Genomic DNA, 13745 nt, shown 5'->3' with positions numbered 1-13745 from the left:
TAGTGTGATAGCATGGGAAAGGGAGTTGCATTTTAAAAGTAGAGACCCTGGCTTGTTAATGAGAATGTGACTGGAGTTAATAATTTCTGGCGAGGCAGCACAGCCTCCTTGTAACTCTTAATTTCTCCCCTCTTGTTTATTATCTGGCTGTGATAAGTTTATGGGTCTGCTTCGTAACAGCTCAAGAGGTTTAAAGGAGCATTAATTTGCACGACTGCTGGAGGAGAGGACAAAGAAGCCCAGATGCTTGTTTACCCCAAATTTCCCAAACAAATCTCCTTGAACCTCTTCCGAAAGCACGCAAAGCGCCAAGTCATCCATGTCAGCAGGGTGAGAGGTGTGGGCTCGCTTCTCTGGCAGGAGCTGGGGTCGCTTATCGCTGTGCTGGTTGTAACACCTGGTGGGACTTGTGTGTAATAGAAGTGTGTGAGGGTGGTGAAAAGAGAGAGCAGAGCCAGAGAGGCCAGGAGAGAGGACCTGAGTGGCATCACTCGAGCCTGTGGGTGTCACAACAACCTTCACGACTGCCTGATACGTGTATCAGCCTTACGCGATGACAGAAGGATTGCGGGAATGCCTGTGCCATCTGTAGACACGTGGGTGCTTTTTAGTGGGTGCTTTTCAAATGCTGGCTACACAGAAAGGTTGTTAATGGGGTGGGCAAGGAGTGCTCAGGTGCTGACGGCTGTAGTTTGTGAAGCACACAGGTAGGGAAAAGGGTGAGGGATTTACCTCCCCTCCGTTAGCTACTGCTCACCTTTGCAGAAAGCCAAAATCACATCTGCTTTCCAGTTACCCAGCTTCTTCTCCATGAGCTATTTCTGTCCTGCTCTAAAAGGTCTGTATGGGAAATCTGAGATCCTTCATGTATAACAAGACTTCCCCTTCTCTGCACCTTGCGTGTTTGCACTGCAAACAAAAGTGAGGGGGCCGGGTTTTGTCTGCAAGCACACACAAATGTGGAATCGTGTAGCCAAAAGCGGTGGAGCTTGCTCCCAGGTCACCACGAATCTGTGTGCTTCCTAACCTATCAGATATTCTCTGAGAGCCCTTTTGAGAGATTAAAGGCTGCAGGTGTAGGCCTGCTTCTCTCCCACTCTGTAATAGGATGCGGTTTGTGGGGAGGAGGTGGAAATCAAATGTCAGTTCTCTGTGGTTTGCGTCTGAGCGAGTGAAGCCAGGAAGCTGAATTCAGGCTCGGCTCCGTCTGCTCCTGCGTAGCGTCCTGCAGCCCAGAGGCAGGTGCATTGATTCACCCAGAAAACATTTTCATTTTCTAGGAGCGATGCAAGTCCACTCACAGCTTTCAGTCTTTCTGAGCGAGGCTGTGAGGTGCAGTGGTGGTCTGGGCAGGGCTGCAGGCTGCTGACAGCCCCCCCGGTTATTAATGGCCACAGCAAGGACTCACGGGCTCTGAGAATAGACTCTGCATTTGCTTTGGAGGGGACAGCTGACAATGGTGTTTGATACAGCAATATGTCTCTGCATGACTTTTGACTGACAGTGACACAAACTTGCTCTCCTCCCAGCCGTGGCTTAAACCTGGTGACATTTACAGCGGAGCTGACTTCTCCAGTCTAAGTTTAGATGGTGATTTCTGTGTTTGTCTGCATGTGTATTAAGCTTTATCAGCTTAATAAGATGATAAAGCAGGAGAGGACCCCTGCAAATAAAAATGAAACAGCTATTTCAAACCATGGCTAGGATCTGAAAGGAGGAGGCCTTCAACTTGCATGGGTTTTCCTGGTCTGGTTGCTGTGGATCCTTGTTCAAGATCTCCAGGTGTTGGGGGGTTATTACCTACTTGGACACTTTTTTGTTTTGCTGTCATGAAATATGTGGTAAATATTCATAACTATAGGGCTGTCGGATGGTGTTCTTTATTTTTGGGGGGGCAACCTGCGCTTGGAGCTGGCTAGTAGCCTCAGCCCCAGCTGTGCCCAGCTAACGACGTGTATTGTGGGGGTATGTCCATAAGTCATCTGAAAATAGCATCTGAGCTTAGCTGACTGCTGAGACTTCGTGTCTTTCCATGCATCCATATTATTCGTTCAAAAGCTTCTCCTCTTAGTGAACCTCTCCTCAGAGAGGAAGGAAAAACTCCAACCTGCTACCAGCAGAAACCAACCCCAAGCCCTCCTCTGTCCCTTCCTGTGCAGCAGACAAGCCCACAACTGAGCCAGCAAGGCGCTCCTCAGCCTGGCCTTGGGGGATGAGCACTGTCAGGGAAACCTGTCCTGCTCAGGCTGCCAGTGCTGAAGGTCTGTGCAGATGAGAAATCAGATCCTCACCCAGTGATGGCCGAGCAAGAGGTGTCCTGAGCTTTTCTGTAGCTTTATGCTGTTGAATGGTGGCTGAGGGGGCAGAGCTTTCAGTCACTGTTGGTTAAAATCCTGTTTCAGATGAATGTTTTAGAGGGGAACAGGTTTGTTTCCTATCACAGACCCTTGGTGAGCCTTCCTTCTTTTAGGGGTGTGACTTCTGATGCTGTCTTCTCCAAGGCCTGATGTGGCAGAAGGTCATACAACCCAAACAGAAATAACTGCATTTTAGGCTTATCCTTGAAGGCTAGATGCCATATTCTCCATTAGATGCATGAAGGATTTGCACTTTATATTCCCTTACGATTATGAGGAGAAGTGGACTCTGGAGGCTGGTGGCTCTTAATACCTTGTGAATATTGTGAATGCTTCAGCAGTGACCCTGGAGACTTCACCTGTGCCTTCGGACAGCACTAACAGCGACTCACGCAGAGGGGTTCGATGACAGGGCAGGATCCCACTGCAATCAAACCTCGGGAACAAGAAGGGCCTCTTGCCATGAGGCTGCATACGATGAATAATGCTGCAGGCAGACCGAGCGTGCAGCTGCACTGATGCTGCAATCAGCCACTTGCTGCCTGGATTTGGGATTTTCTGGGTCATGATACACAGCTGTGGGTGAGAGGGAGACATGAAAGATGCAGATCTCTGCTGACCTGACGTATCTTATTATTTCAATAGCTAATCATGGAGTAGTGCTGAAATCTCTAGCTGTTCTGTGACACCTGTGAAGACATGAGTGATAGACTGGTACCACCTGCCTTGGAGGAAGATGGGATGGGAAGCTTTCTTTTCATTCCCCATCAGATTAAAGAGAGATTCTTGGAGCCATTTCCAAGTAGCTGCGTGCCTTGTTTATGCTCTCCTGGAGATCTTCAGTTTTAAACAATCACTCCGTATTGTTTCCTGGTCCTACTTTTAAAGCTGATGAATGTATGGTGCATCGCAGGAACAAAAGTGGTCTGAAGTTCTTTTAACAGACAGCCCCCTGATTGATTTACAGTGAAAAAGTTTCCTCAGCCTGCCTTTTCCTTCTCCTTTGGGAGTGACAGCTCACGTCCACTTGTGTGTAATATATTCAGTGCCTGTCGACACCTTTCCAGCCCAGAGCTGAGCAGAGAGCCTGCTTGTCCAAGGCTGGTAACTGAGCTCTGAGACCACTGTCAAAAATAAAAGCTGCTGAGCTCAAATCAGATCTGGTTATCTGAGAACTGGAAACTGCATGAAGGACAGAAGCAACTGGGCTGATAATTAGGAGCACTTAATGTTTTGACTTGGTTGGGAGGTCCTGATGTGAAGGTTTGAGAGGGGAGGATGAGCGAGGCAAACTGCTTTCGTTGGGTTGCTGTGTCCTGTGCTCTGCTTAAGGATTCTGCAAGCTTTGCGCTGCACTAGCATGTGAAGGAACTCTCACTTTTCTGCTCCTCTTAAAAAACTAAAAATAAAAAAATTAAAAAGGCAACTCAGTGATTTTTTTTTAATGCTAAAATGTCTTTGTGTGCCAGTCTCACAGATACAGGTGTTCATCAAACCCTATTGCTTGGTGCAAGCACGGCAGAGCTGCTGCACAGCACCCTTTCTGAGGTAACATTGTCAGCTGGAGCCTCCCCAGAATCAAAGGAGCTGAGCTGGGCTCTCCAGCTTGGCCTTTATACCTTCTGCCACATGTGAAAAAGACACTTGGGACGTAGCTGTGGCCAGCTGGGAAAAGGGAGCAGCTGAACTCCGCTGTCATCACCTGCTGTGGGTGCATGTACGTGGCTGGAAGCAAGGGGAGAGCTTCCCCTTTCACACTGCCTGTAAATCTGTCCTGCAGGCAGCACGGGGAGGTGAGGGGGCTCAACTCTTTCCACTTCCACCATCAAGTAGCACCCAGTTTGTAGTGTACCTGATGTCAGGCCTGTCGATCAGCAGAACCTGATTTTTGAGAAACTTCATTTCACAATTAACCACTGATAGAGTGTCACTGCAGGGTCTCTCATAAAAGAAGGCTTCCATGTGATCAATTTTAAAATTCCTTGCAAGGATTTCAGGCCTTCCTTAGGACAGTTAATAAAATATTTATATATTTATATAGATACATTGGATGCCCTACTGTTAGGGGAGCACTTCTATTCATAAAGTAATTTTTTTTTTGAAAGTCATGTATCATTTTAGGTGAACAATGTGTTCGTGGTGTAGTTTTTAAATATATCCCAGTGGTATTGGGAGGATGTGAGGGTTTGTGTTTTAGGCTCTGTTTTTTTTTGTTTCCTTTTTTTGGTTTTGCTTAAAAATGTAGCTAGATCCACTCAAAAGTACTATGAACAACATTTTTCCCTAAAAAAAAATAATAAAGCAAGGGAATGCCTATAGAACTTGCCCGTTTCTTCAAAGACCTTGTTATTTACAGGCTTTTTGCCAGAGCAGATGCCACAAAAATTGACTGAGCCCCTGGGCTTTGCTTACAGTTGAATGTCATCTTTATCTCTTTCTCTAATGAGTCTGTGTGAGTCTGGAATTAGCACAGATTAACCGCGCGGTATTTCCTGTGCCTTTTGGTTGCAGAACTGATTCCGTGCCTTGGAGAAGGAGTCCCACTGCTGGTCTGTGGAAAGCTGAGCCTCAATCCATCAAACTTGCCGAGGGTTAGACATTGTAGCCCAGTGTTGTGGGAGTTGGTAGTGTGCTGGCTGGGTGTCTGCACCGCACTCATCAAGCGATCTGGATGCCAGCATGTGAGAACCTATGTAAGAGGCACAGAATAAACAGTTTGTTAGTTCGGGTTCCTGAAGGTGAAGAGAGGACTAGATGAGTAACAACCTTCTGCTTCAAAGCAAAAAATACCTCCATAATTCTGAATGCTACACTGCTCCTTTTTAACCCATATTTATTGCAATAAAAGCAAATTTCAGAAGTCTCTGTACATGTTTTCATTGATCACATGCCTCCAACATGTAACGCAAGCTTGTTGACAGGGTGGCTGTAGGAAACTGAAGCGTTGCAGGGAGTCCTTGGCCACTGGAGGCAGGACGTGTAGCTGATAGCTTTAACCTTGGCTTCTTCCCTACTTGTGTAACGCTTGCCAAATAGCAATGGATATGCTGTACTTGTATGGTCAAAGATGGGAGGATAAAAAGGACTATGCTGTAGTAGCCTGAGAGGTACTGCAGCTGTAAGCACGAAGCTTTCAGAGAAAGATGAGAGAGAAGCTGTTGGCTTGTGGCTCCGGGCAGTGTGGTAGATTAAAGAAACAAAGAGGTCCTCCAGCCTACGCCTAGAGAGAAGGATCATGGAAATCAGTCAGCAGACAGCTATTTTGGAAACACCCTGCTTCTTGACAAAAAAAAGCCCAGCTCCCTAGTGGGCAATAGCTAAAAATGCAAGTTGCAGGCATGTCTTGGTTTGTATTTTAAGTGCACAAACCACAGACCACTCACTGACTTCCAGTGCTCAGACCTCTCGGCAGGTGGGCTCTTAGGATTCCCGAAAGTAGCAGCCCATAGTTGCAGGCAAACAGAGGGGGAGAATAAACTTGTTAGATATTAGGAGATGGGAGATTTCAGACTTCTTAGAGGGCTCCTAAATTAATGTTTGCACTATATGACTGCTCATTCCTAGGTCATGAGGATTTGCCAGGTTCTGCAATCTTTTGGAGGGATTTGTCTTTCTGAAATCTGTAGACCGTCTGGATAAAATAACCATGTAGAAATGCTCTGAATGTTAAGTTGGCATTACTCTGCCTAGTAAGCTGCAATATTGATGGCTTTGCCTTCCATAACAGTTTGCATAACCTTTCTCAGGTTAATAAGTGCCTTATTCAGTGCAGCAAGTACAGCCTGTGGGCTTACTGAACTCATACGTGCAGCAGGTCTCTGAACTGCTGCTTCTCCAGCATCATCTTTAAGTAGCTACCTACAGTGGTTCAGAGAGGTTAGGTGCCTGAAGTGTGAGCGAGTTATACAGAAATACATGCGCGTGAATATATGCATCTTCAAAATACTTGAGCAACGTGGGCACCCTCATAGTGATGAACTTTTACAGCACACAGATTTTTATCTTAGAGGGCTAGTCCCTTCATACAGAACCTCAAGTCCCACCTGTGATGTTGGGAGCAGTTGCACTTTACCCATTGAATAACATGACTTGACCTTGCAAAAAGGTACTGCCTGTCCTGTAGGTAATGTGGAAAGGCTGCTTGGGCAGAATATCATTATTTTTCGTGGTGGAGAAGCTTCCAACCTGGATAAATATCCAAGATCAGCGTTTCTGGAATCGTTCTCCTGATTTGGGGGAGCAGGAAGCAGAATGAGGCTGGTGAATGTTACTTTTGTCTGCTGGATTCACCGTACTTGCTCTCTCTGAAAATGGAAATGTCAGCTTCTGGAGGAAAATGCTGTGCTCAGGAGATTGTGGTCCTCAACTGACATCTTCCTCTAAGAGGGAGGGCTTTTGCAAGGAAGTTTATGCTAGCCAAGTATGGGGCTTTTAGCCTATCCTGTTGTGCTGCTCCTTTTTCTTCCTTCCTAGTTTCTTCCCTTAATTTGTATGTTGATGATACACTATAGTTGGAGACGTTAGCAGATCCTGGTAGCCCAGGCTTTCCAGAGTGAGTGACATTAAAGCAGGGAAATGTCAAAGCCCAATTTAGAAAAGTGATTTGATCACAGGTTGGAATTGAAAGTAAAGTACTTACTAGCTTCCTCAGAAAGAGTTGAGTACTATAAGCGTGGCAGGCTTCAAAAACAAGGAAACCATTTATGTGGCTCCTCAGAGATGTTTGTCTTGCTGGGATGGGGAATGTGGCAAGTAATATAACTGCAGATGCTGAAAGAGTAAAACAAATAGAGGACTGGGTAACCTGGGTAATGAAAATCATCCTGCCTCTTTTCCTTGTGCCGAAGATGAGTTCGAGGTTCTGGCCACAGGTCTAGGAAGGCTTTTACCTTGTGCTTAGAGCTCTGCCCGTTCACATGGCAATTTTGACTTAGAGAGTGAGACAGCAATTCTCCTGACACAGTGTGTGAGACAGCTTCTTGAGCTCCAAGTGCAGGAGGAGCTGAGATCTGCTGGATTGGCTAGCTGTCCTCTGCTTGGGCTGAACGGGTCTGGGGGTTTGGCCCGGTTCTCGCTGAGTTTACCTACAATCTTAGGACATTTGATAATGACGTGAACAATGAGTGCTGTGATTGACCAAGGGATTCACATCACTATCGTGTAACTTGAGAAAAGAATCTCCAACCCCAAAGGGAGCCAAGCATTGGAGGAGGCGTCTTAAGAGTGACAGGCTTCATGAGCTTCCTCCAATTAGTCTTCATAACAAATACTGTGAAGTAGTGGAAGTACCTTTACAGAACAGACAAATACAGAACATCTCTTGTGCTGTTACTGTAAGAAAACATAATAACCTCTCTGTAGTACCATTGCTTAACAAGTTTGTACATCTTTTTGCTTTTGTTTATAAGCACTGGGAGATGTTCCAGTGCAGCAGCTAGGTGAGGCTTTGCAGTGTTTTATGATGGATGCTAGCTGCCTTATCCAATGAGGAGGAACTGAGCAGAGTAATTTTGGTTTGCTTGAGGTCTTGGGTGAAGTGCATGGTGCAGTTAGGAATAACTTATCCTCAGAAGGCTATCGCTACAGGCTTGTGCCCTGCAGTTCCCTCAGTTAAAGCCTCTGAGTTTAGATGGAGGTTTGCAGCTGCTATAAAAAAAAATAAAAATTGCTGCAGCCAAGCAATCTGCTTCTTATGGTTCACCAAAAGAAAGGAAAAAAAAAAAAAGTTTTCAGCAGAGTATCAAAAGGAAAACGCACAAATAAAGCGGGTGTTCTTAGATCAGGATGGTGCAATGTGCAGCCACAAAAGTAGGGCAGGTCCTTTGTGTACCCCTTTCTCGGGGATGTTACTCACTACCTATGACTCAGCCTTATGGATAAGCGGACCATCATTTCCAGCCACGAGACTTGAAAAAAAGTCCCATACCTGCTGTGTGTATGTCTGCATCTCACTTTACATCTGGCGTGCAGAGACCAGAAACACGCTTATATCCTTCAGATCCTAACTTCAGTCTGGTGAAAGTTGCTGCCTTGAACTGTCTCTGAGCCTATTTTGGGGTAGCAGGTTACTCCAGGAAATAATTCAGAATGAGAAACTGGATTTCCTGGATTTTTTTTTTTGTATTGGCTGTAGAGTGAGCAAGGAGGATGAACCTTGTAAGGCAACCCAATATGACATGAGTCATATTAAACTTGAGTTTAAACTAGAGTGAGTCATGTTAAACTCGAGAGGTGTGTCCTGAAGGTGCAGGTCATGGTGAGACTGCTCCTTAGTAGCTGTCAGGGGCAGATATTTGAGATGAGCCTTGAAAGCAGTGCAGCGTGACTCTTGCTCCTATCGGATATTTAGCAGTATAGTGCCATGTAGGGAAGGTGACAGAGACTTAGATTTCTTTGATGATTAGCCATATTTGCCATTATTATTTAGTCACGTTTGGATGTATATTGCATTTCTGACTGAATTTCTGAGAAGAAGGAGTGAGGTCTTGGAGTGGGTACTCAGAAACCAGACGATTAACCTTCTGTTGCTGTCATCTTCGGAGTTTGGAAACTACCTCTGAAAGGGCCTCACAAGATCCTTCCCCTGTGCAGAGTGGATGCAGTCCTGCTTAAATCACACCTTAAATAGTTGTCTAATTTTTTTTGGAAGTCTGCCATTAGCAAAGAATCTCCATTCAGTCCAGTCTATTTGAATGCTTTACGTTTGTCACTGTTAGCAGTTTTTTTTATATTGCTGTTGTTGCAGTCTCAGAACATCCAGTGTGACCAGAAAATTATTGTTGTTATATTTTATTATTATTCTTTTTAATAGCTGTATTTTGGTTTAGAATACGGCAAATAAATGCAAATTCATACAGGCTTTAGTGAGAGGGACACCTGTGAAATTAGAAGAGCACAGAGAGCACCCCACCCCTCTGTACCTCTGTTTCCCATTTGGCAGCTGGGGATGCCCGGGATAACTGTGATCACCCTGTGACATGCTGAACAAATGCCCCCCTTTTCAGCTGGATGGCAGTGACATTGGACGTGGATTTCCCAGGTTATACAGGAAGTCTCTAACAAAACACTGTATTGAACCCTGCTTTCCCAACGATCTGTTGAATTTTGCCAGCAAACAGAGGCAAACAAGAGCTGCTCTGTCTGCGCTACGGGTGACACTGCCCTTTCCCATTTTCCAGTGATCTCGCTGATTGCTCAGCCCCGGGAATAATTTTCTCAATTTAAAATGCAGTGCTAAGACCTTTGGGGTTTCTTCCTGTCCGTCTCATCCTCCTTTGTCCACTTATTCCAAAGAAAGACTCGATTGTGCCAGGCTGGGACGAGGAGGCTGGGCTGTCCCCCGCCGGGCCTACAGGCGGGCGCCGAGGCAGCAGCGCGGCCTGCTCTGGGGGGCAGGTGGGGGGCTCCTGCTCCTCTCCCCAAGCACAAAACCCAAGTCCTTCGCTGAGCAGCTCACATCTCACTGGGGCAAAGGACAAAACACTTAAAAAGCTTGTGCAATTCCCTTTGTATCTTATGAAGTTACGGGGCTTTGCTTGTTCCATTTTGACTTGGGTCCTGTTTTTCTCCGCCCCGCCTTCTGTGTGTCTTCTGTGGAAGAATGGCCTGAGGTTGAGGATTTAGTTGTTCTGTTGCTGGTTAACCCACTGGCACATCCCAACTTGTTGGAATTCAGAATTAGTCACAGTATTACTGGCTCTTTGCCTAGTTGGTAGGTAGTTGAAGATAATGCGCTGGGGTTGGCAGATACAACAGGAGTCAGAGGCATTTGTCAGGGAAGGAGAGGTCAGGAGCTGGAGGGATTTAGGAGCAGAGGGGCCATGTCCATCAGGTGTGACCACAACCCCTTCTCTGATACAGTGTGGAGTAAGAGATTTATCATCATTTGGTATCCACAAGTTGGATTTATTGGTGTGTTGTTATTATATGCGTGTTGTTAAACCACCTCATTCATGCAAAGTATTCCTTCCTTCATCTGAGCTTTCATCTTCCACCTTTTGAAATGGTCGCTTTCCTTAGGCAGGGTCAGGATTTCTCAGGTCAAGGGCAGACCAAGGAGCCTAGGCATGGTTGCTGCTTAATCTTTTAAATGCCAGATCCATGTTGCTGCCCGGTGTGGTTTGCCTCCAGACAGCAGCTGACAGATCACACCAGCCCTGATCCGCCCTGAGATTTGGGAGCCACGGCGGGGTTCTGACTCCTATCCTGGTAAATCTGCTCCATTAATAGCTATCAAAGAGCCTGAAGTTTCCATCCGAACTTTATCTGGCTTTGCAACGAGCTGGAGGATTAGAGACCGTCACAGGGGAAGGGAGGGAGCAGCCGTGGCTCACCCGGAATAGCCTGACCTATGACGGCACGTACCAGCCTGGGGACGGGAGTTGTCCTGTGAGCTCACGGGTTATTAGCAGAGAGAATAGGCATGCCTGCAGTCAGCAGCACACCCAGGGCCATCTGCTCCATCCCTGGCTGGTTTAGGGGATCCAGAGGGATCCCTTAGTACAGCTCGCCGGTATGGCGCTGTTGGGAGAGCTGGGAGCAGGTCTGATGAGCAGCCTTGTGGAGCCATCATTTTATACTCCTCAGATGACTTTTACATTTGACTTCGGGGCTGATTGTACAAGGCAGATCTGTTTTTGAGAGAGGGTGGTGGGAGAACATAATCTGTGCCACGGAGCAGTTTAGAAACGTTGTCTCTGCTGTATCATAGCAAGTAATGAGGCAGACAGCAGACTGCACGAGGCTGCCGTTTCCCCCATGCAGAGCTGCTCCTCAGCTGAGCATCACTGTTGCAGCAGAAGCTCATTCCGCAGAGCCAGCCTGTGAGTCAAGAGCCCATTCCAGTGCCAGGTGTTTTGCAGGACAAGTGCAGAGCCCCTCAGCACAGAGCTACAAGAGCTCCCCAGCTGACCCTGCACTCAGTGTGGCTGTCCCCTAGGGAGCAGTGGCACTGCAGATTAACTTCTTGGACATGTAGGAAGCAGGAGCGCAGGCCATCTCAATGAATGGTCTGAGGGTATAGATGCACAGAGGCTGCTCTAAACCTTTGACCCCTGGCAACATACTCCAGATTCCTCTGAGTTAAACAGTCTCCTTCCCTCCAGGCCTGAAAACATCACATCTCCTGATTAGCCAGACAGATGTATTGCCCCATAAAAAAACTCCTTTATATCCATATCAGTTCTCTTGATCTTCACTTTGGGAACTTCATTCTGCTTTTCAGTTTGCAGCTCTTCTTCTTGCTGGGCACTTCTGGTGTGATGGCTCTCTTCATGTGCCAGACATACAGAAAGTCACCCAGCGGATGGGAAACTCTTGCTCCATAATGGATCTGGTAGCTCAGGGGAGTACAGCTGACCACGGGGGCCTTTGAGCAACATCCTCAGTGGAAGAGGCTCACCATGCCGCTTGGGGAAGATGAAGCCATATCGAACCCTTCATGCTTGTTGGAATGGCAGAGAAATGTGTAGCCTGAGCAGCGTTCCTGTGGCATGCACATGAGCAAAGGAGGCGCCAATAGCTGATGGAGAGGACTCTGCCTCTCCACCTTGTGCTGCTTTTCTTCCAGTCTCCAACAAGCTCGTGTGTGCCAGGGGCTTGAGAGGAAGATGCGAATACTCATGCTGTCTGCATCCTGCTGTGTAGACAGTTTACTAAGTGCATTAGTCATTCATAGCTGCAGTGCTTGCTGCTGTCACTTGAGCTGTGGAGAGCTGTGCTTCTAGCTGGAGGTTTTGGGTTCAGTCCTCAGTCACAAGCAGGGCAGTCCTCATGCGCGTGCGTCTCCCCCTCATCCTTTACTGCCACATGAGTACCTCAAAGACTCTTGGATTTGAAGAGAGGCCACTGAACAGGGGGAGAATGAAAATCATTGATTCTCTCCTGGACATTCAATCCTAGCCTAAATAAGGGGATTTCTGAGCTGAATGGCTATGCTGGTTTATTGTGCGCAGCTTTAGAGGCAGTTACTGCAGACAGGGGTAAGCTGGGGAATGTGTTTATATGAGAGAGAGGGGAATTGAGATTAGCCTCAGAGACGTAACACAAACATCCTGCACCCTGCCTGTGCATTAAGGTGAGAGTGGGCCAGCGTGTGAATGTTGCATCCCATTTCATGGGCCGTCTCAGTGCCATTTTGGGGACTGAAAGTACAAGTCTGATCCGTGCTCTGCAGGAAGATAACCCTCCTCATGTTCTCTGAAAGGATCTGCAGGTTGCAAAAGAAGTTGGAAGAAGCTGGTTTAGGTGGCTGTCACAGTCAGCCCATCAGAGGGGCTGGGCTGGAGATGCTTACTAGTGGCCTCCCTGTAGACCTGATGGCAACAACCTGCACCTGCTCCTTTGTCTGGGTCCTCTGAACGTGGCAGTTGAGATCTATGGATAAAGGCCTGCTGTGTTCAGCAGAGCAAGAGAGACTTCTGCTTTCCAGTGCTTTCTGCCTCTCTGAAAGTCATGCTCTTACCAGACAGCACGCCCTTCCTTGTCCAAGTGCTCTTGCAGCACCCTTTCTTGCCCACCTTTGGCTCCCCAGAATCTCCTCTGACTGAGGACTGGGTAGGCTTTTCTGCATTTTTATTGGTCCTGCAAGACGAGGCTTTCTTTTGGGCATGATCAGGTTTTATTTTCGATTAAAAAATGTGTTTTAATCAAGCTTAACCAGCTCTACTCCGTACTCTTGTTTTCCTGCTGCGAGAGTTGCTTGGGGCACAGCAAGTAAGTGCTGCCCTTCTCCGCAGCTGCAGTTTGTCTGGCCCTGTTGTGATGGGACCTGCCCTCCTGCCCCAAAAGTGCTTTGTTCAAAGCCCTGGAGCGACCCACTTAGCTGCACAGAGATTATTAAAAGAGAAATGTGATAAGGGAAGTAGTCTGATAAGGATTTTTTGCAGGCTGTGGGGAGCTGTGCTGTGCTGAGAGGTGGTGAGAGGAACAGGGCTGGCTGCTGACACTCAGATGTGACACAGTGTCCCATAGACTCATGGTGCGAGGTCCCCAATTGCTCTCAGCAGCCAGCTCCTGCTAAGCATGTGCATAGTGAGAAAAGGAGGAAAGAAGATGGACTTTCACTGCTCCATCCATATTCTCTTTCTTAGGATGTCTCTGCACAGCTTTATGTGTTTGAGGGCAGCACACTCCAGCTGTTCCAGGAGCAAAAATCCCAGCCTGTCTGGACTAGTCTTGTGTTAAACCAGGATGAGCATAACCACAGAACATGAGGTGTATGAGGGATGTGGTTTGTTTCTGGTTGGTCTAGGAGATTGATAACTGGGTCACTACTGCCTTGTTTGCAAAAAGCGTTAGACATGTGAAGAACAAAGAAAGTTGTGCTCTTCTGTGCAGCAGAGTATTAGAGATCTGAGTGCATTCTGATTCATCTGCAAGTCCTTTTTC

General features: G+C 47.0%; 1 protein-coding gene across 7 annotated transcripts in view; it reads left to right on the top strand.

The window, feature by feature from the left end:
* The window catches only part of BIN1 (bridging integrator 1), a 91935-nt gene that overhangs the window by 22433 nt on the left and 55757 nt on the right, over positions 1–13745 (top strand). The window lies entirely within an intron of this gene.

This window comes from Aythya marila, assembly GCF_965140915.1.
Source record: "Aythya marila genome assembly, chromosome: 6".
Lineage (NCBI taxonomy): Eukaryota > Metazoa > Chordata > Aves > Anseriformes > Anatidae > Aythya > Aythya marila.
This window is presented reverse-complemented; position numbering and strand designations above follow the sequence as displayed.